Genomic DNA, 6000 nt, shown 5'->3' with positions numbered 1-6000 from the left:
GGTTTAACAACCACACTAAATCTTTCAAATATGAACGCTATGAAAAAGAGACAGAACTGTCAAAATACATCTGGGAACTCAAACGAAAAAAACCCGCCTATCACATCAATTGGGAAATCGTCAGGAAATCGGACACACGGAAACGCAGCTCGGGACAATGCAACCTGTGCATCGAGGAGAAGCTCTCAATACTATTTGAAAAAGGAGACAAGCTACTCAACAAAAGGACAGAACTCATATCAAAATGCCGCCACAGCAACAAGCCGAGAGTCTCACGACTGACGTGCCATGACGTCAGGAGCGCACCGCCGCGCACACACAGCGTGACGTCACCTTAACTGTCACAATTATAAACACTCATCTGATGAAGGCGAGGAGCCTGAAACTCCGAGTAATGAGTTATTAGTGAATACTAAAAATTTAGTATATCTATATATATATATATATCTATATATATCTATATATATCTATATCTATATCTATATCTATATCTATATATATGTGTGTATTTATATATATATATATATATATATATATATATATATATATATATATATATATATATATATATATATATATATATATATATATAAATACACACACACATATATACTGAACAAAATAAGAAACTTTCGCTAACTTAGCTTGAAAATAACTTGATGAAAACAAACCGGGGGAATAATTGTTATATGTGCGTTTAAAGAGTGTTCCATGATGCATCGCTTGGTGTAAAAATCATGGCCACAGGTTAACAGAAACTGGGGGAAATTTTGACCAAGTGTGGTAGGGGTTAAAAAAAAAACACCCACTTAATAACGGGTATGACCACCTCTTGAATTGGCCACTGCAGTGCATCGCAGGCGCGTAGAATTGACTAAAGTGTTGATTTCTGCCTGTGGAATATTGTTCCATTCCTGAATGAGCGCTTGACGAAGTTCGTTCACGTTAGCGGGTGGGTTGGGACGACGCCTCAATCGTTTGTCCAGACTATCCCAGACATGCTCGATGGGGTTGAGATCAGGACTTTTAGCGGGCCAGTCATCAATGAAATCAATGTTATTTGTCCTAAGACAATGTACAGTGTCTCTAGCTGTATGAGAGGTGGCATTATCATGCTGAAAAATCGAGATGTTGGCGTTGTTATGGAATAGAGGAATGACGTGATGATCGAGAATGTCATCGCGGTAACGTTGAGCATTTAAATTGCCATCAATGACGACTAGTGGTGAACGATAACCATGGGCAATGGCTGCCCAGACCATGGCACAACCCCCACCCCCGAAACGATCTCGTTCAAGAACACAACAGTCATTTCTCCTACGGTAGACGCGCACCCTGCCATCACCACGTTGTAAAGAAAATCTGGATTCATCCGAAAAAAGAACGGTATTCCAGCGTCGCCGTATCCAACGAGTGTGTACACGTGCCCAATTAAGACGATTTAGACGATGTCGTTGCGTTAAAACGCATCCGACGTAAGGACGTCGTGCATGTAAACCGTTCTACCGCAGACGATTACGAACAGTTTGCCCACTGATTCGGTTATTATGAAGCCCAGGTGTGTTAGCAGCAGTAGCAGTGGCAGTTTGGAATCGATTGCGCAAATGCGTGTTCATGATATAGCGGTCTTGACCACGCGTTCTAACACGCGGACGTCCACGACGTGGCAAGTCGTTGGTGCTTCCTATCATTCGAAATCTTACGCGAAGATTTCGTATCGCTCGACTAGAACTCCCAACATGCCTTGCAACGTCTTCTGTCGACATGCCAGCTTCAAGCATGCCAATCGCCCGTTCGCGTAAATTATTGGGTATTCTTGGCATACTAAAAATGTCCTCTCAATATCTGTGTGGTCCTTAACCATATGTCTGACGCCATATAACCGTAAATAAAATGTGTTGAGTGCGTCGTTAAATAAAACATTTCTTTCTTTCTAAATACTATATGTACAAATCGGAAGTTTCTTTTTGTGTTCAGTATATATATATATATATATATATATATATATATATATATATATATATATATATATATATGTATGTATGCATGTATGTATGCATGTATGTATGCATGTATGTATGCATGTATGTATGCATGTATGCATGCATGTATGTATGTATGTATGTATGTATGTATGTATGTATGTATGTATGTATTAAATATAATTAATCCTTGCTCTCTTGCTACATATATCTTAATATGAAATAGTATTTTATTGCAACTACGTAGGCAATTGCCGTCGGTGCCATCGTTATGTTCGAACCCTGCAAGCATTTGGATATATTTTTTTTAGAGGAAACCCGCTACATTTGTTTTTCTTTAGTAGCAAGGGATCTTTTATATGCACCACCACACAGACTGGAATGCACATGCCAATGTATCACGGACTTTGAAATACCAGACCAGTTTCTGGTGATGTGCACAATATGTTGGGATTTTGTAGGGTTTTTTTTTTTTTAATTTGTATGATTATTATGGCGTGGAGGGGTCATGTGCCCCCACTTTGTAGCATCATCATCGATGTTGGGTTTTTTAAAAATATATATTTATACATGTATTTTTATAGGTGTGTGTGTGTATATATATATATATATATATATATATATATATATATATATATATATATATATATATATATATATATATATGTGTGTATACATGTATATATATATATATATATATTGTATATATGTGTGTGTGTGTGTATGTATATGTATGTCTGTGTGTGTGTGTATGTGTGTGTCTGTGTGTGTGTTTACGCATGTGTGTGTGTGTGTCTCTGTGTGTGTGTCTTTGTGTATGTCTGTGTGTGTGCATGTGTGTGTGTGTCATGTGTGTGTGTGTGTATGTCTGTGTGTGTGTGTGTGTGTGTGTGTGTGTGTGTGTGTGTGTGTGTGTGTGTATGTGTGTGTGTGTTTGTGTGTATGTCTGTGTGTGTGTGTGTGTGCGTGTGTATGTCTGTGTGTGCGCGTGCACGTGTGCGTGTATGTCTGTGTGTGCGTGTGCGTGTGTGTGTGTATGTCAGTGTGTGTGTGTGTGCGTGTGTGTGTGTGTGCGTGTGTGTGCGCGTGTGTGTGTGCCTCCTCCCCCATTGTTTAGCACCTTCCTACGCCCTTGTTAATTTGCATGTTGTTGAAGACAAATGTGAATAGCCAAATAATTAAAGAATTATTTTAGAAATTAAAAACAAAAAACCTAAACAAATTATGTATGGCAGATTTAACATTAGAACATAATAATAATAATTCACTATCATCATCAATTTTCTATAAAAATAATTAATTAATTAATCCAAACCTTATTAATCTAGTCCCTATTTAATTCCAGTTAGCTATTCTCTTTACAACTTCCTGTAAGTGTTCCGAACGTTTTTTCATAACAGCGTTGAAAGCTAAATAGTCCGTTACTGATTTTATTCTTTTTTATGACAAGCTGGAGAGAGAAACATTACGCTATAGGATAAGCTATTTACTAATACCATATTTATTACAAGTCTTATTTCGAAGCTAGGTATTTAAAATTTCATACTTTTCACATGTCATTAGGAGTGTAGCTTATGTCAAATACTAACGAAGCATCGTAACCTGGCCTGTATCGATTTTTCAAAATGCGGAATGACTATAAGGTATAAATCTTAGCTAAACGTTACGCAAGTGAAATTTATTGTTTGATTCACGAGTAAAGCATTTTGCTGAAGAACACATAGACCTCAAATAATTATAAAAGTCATCATGCAGTTTGTACTACATACAATGTACAATGCTAAATTTCACTAAACACATTTTATTTTGGTTGGGGGACGGACCAGTCATTTCAGTTAGGCTTAATGAATCGAAAACGAAGAGGAAAAGTATTTTGGAAATAACAAAAGTGATTTATTTGTGTATTTTATAAACACATGGCAAATGACTACTGGTTAAAAATTATTGTAAACATTGTAGTGTACAATGTTGTTAAAAGATGAAGTAACTTCAACCCCTGCTGTTAAGAAAATGCATTTCTATGGCCAAAAAACATGCACTACATGTGGGAATATTTTGTTAATATAATCCATAGCTAAAAAAAAAAGTGGCATAGAGAATTGAAAACTCCAAGGCATTGCACCGGCCTCGGTGGCGTCGTGGCAGGCCATCGGTCTACAGGCTGGTAGGTACTGGGTTCGGATCCCAGTCGAGGCATGGGATTTTTAATCCAGATATCGACTCCAAACCCTGAGTGAGTGCTCCGCAAGGCTCAATGGGTAGGTGTAAACCACTTGCACCGACCAGTGATCCATAACTGGTTCAACAAAGGCCATGGTTTGTGCTATCCTGCCTGTGGGAAGCGCAAATAAAAGATCCCTTGCTGCCAATCGGAAGAGTAGCCCATGTAGTGACGACAGCAGGTTTCCTCTCAAAATCTGTGTGGTCCTTAACCATATGTCTGACGCCATATAACCGTAAATAAAATGTGTTGAGTGCGTCGTTAAATAAAACATTTCTTTCTTTTTTCTTTCCAAGGCATTGCTGATTGCTGTGGACCAGCCTTGGTGGTGTCGTGGTTAAGCTATTGGACATAAGGCTGATAGGTACTGGGTTCGCTACCGGCTCCCACCCAGAGCGAGTTGTAATGACTAAATGTGTAGGTGTAAGACCACTATACCCTCTTTTTCTCTTGGTAACAACTAATAACCAATCTAATTAAAATTAGCTCCACTATTACATGTGGATCTAAAGACAGCCAGTTGGAGCTCATGTCCACCAATCAAAACCTGTTATGTACAAATAAGAACAGAAGGCACAATAGTGACAACAAATTTAATTATGTTTTTGGTAAAGTTTTTCTTCACATTTACTATAAATTTTGCATAAAACTACAAATTTGTCTAAAATATAACTTAGCACCCTATAAATATGTCAAAATGACAATAAAAATCAACTTCTTTACAAATTTGAGTTTTCAGAATTTCATACATAAAAAATTAACAATGTTAATGGAAACTAAAGACATTAACCCACTATTGGCACATGCTATTTTTAATATAAAAATAAATTGCTATTAAAATCTTAGTTCAGGTTGCCTATATATAATACCATATTTAAGAGCAGTTGTATATGGCAAGTCAAATACCATGTAAAAAGAAATTATTGAAATCTTTACAGTATGAATTATAGGCCAAAACCAACTTTTCTTCAGTGCTAACTTTGATTCAAACTCCATTCAGAGCCATGTACAGAGATTATTGTCACGGTCAAGGTCATTGTGAACTTGCATGATCGAGTGATGGCTAATTAATCAACCAGTATAGTTTAATTAAATAAAATGACAAAATCATAATATTTTTTATTATGCACTGAATATGTGCTATAGGGTGTATACTACCAAATCAAATCCCATAGACGACAATAGTAACATATGCGGCTAAAACTCCTACCTGCAACGTATCAACCGACATAAACGCCACGGATATAAATACTACCACCCCTTACACTTAAAGTGAATCAGAAAAAAATGGGGGTCAAGCTGCTCGTTTCTGAGATAACGGGTAGCGTCTATGACTACCCTAGTTTCGCACAAAATTTGAGTACTTTTTTTTACAGGTACCCCATACATGTTTCAAGCACAAGGCTACTTGACACATTGGTACTAGATGAAATAAAATTGCACATTTATTTTACCCAGATGAAACTATTATTTTTTACAACCAACACACTCACATTTATAACCAATCACAGGACTTGTGGTGTTCACTTCTCTATCAAAAGTTGGGTGCACCTCGAACTTTGACCCAGCCGGAAGTTATTTGGTATAGTACTACCTATAGACCATTGCCATAATTCAATTATTTTTACGAAATATCATTAATAAGTGGAGTATGGTGGTTGAATAAAGTACATTTAGGGACAAATCAAAATTATGTATTTTTAGGTAATACTTTGTTAGGCTATTTAATAGGTCTGTGGTCTGTGACAATATGCCTTTAAATCTAATTACAGTTTTACATTTCAATGTGTTGAGGTG

At 36.8% G+C, this 6000-nt stretch overlaps 1 protein-coding gene across 3 annotated transcripts in view; it reads left to right on the top strand.

Moving 5' to 3' along the window:
- Nucleotides 1-3366: 3366 nt before the first annotated feature.
- LOC121375209 (putative uncharacterized protein DDB_G0284213) overlaps nucleotides 3367-6000 on the top strand; it is a 94160-nt gene continuing 91526 nt past the window's right edge. The window contains exon 1 of one of the 3 annotated variants that reach the window (XM_041502538.1): nucleotides 3367-3510. The gene's annotated coding sequence lies outside the window, so the exon portion shown is untranslated. Of the gene's footprint in view, nucleotides 3626-4564; nucleotides 4621-6000 lie in introns of those variants that run through there. The other 2 variants (XM_041502530.1, XM_041502547.1) reach the window with 2 other exon arrangements.

The sequence above is a fragment of the Gigantopelta aegis genome, chromosome 1 (genome assembly GCF_016097555.1).
Source record: "Gigantopelta aegis isolate Gae_Host chromosome 1, Gae_host_genome, whole genome shotgun sequence".
Classification (NCBI taxonomy): Eukaryota; Metazoa; Mollusca; class Gastropoda; order Neomphalida; family Peltospiridae; genus Gigantopelta; species Gigantopelta aegis.
This window is presented reverse-complemented; position numbering and strand designations above follow the sequence as displayed.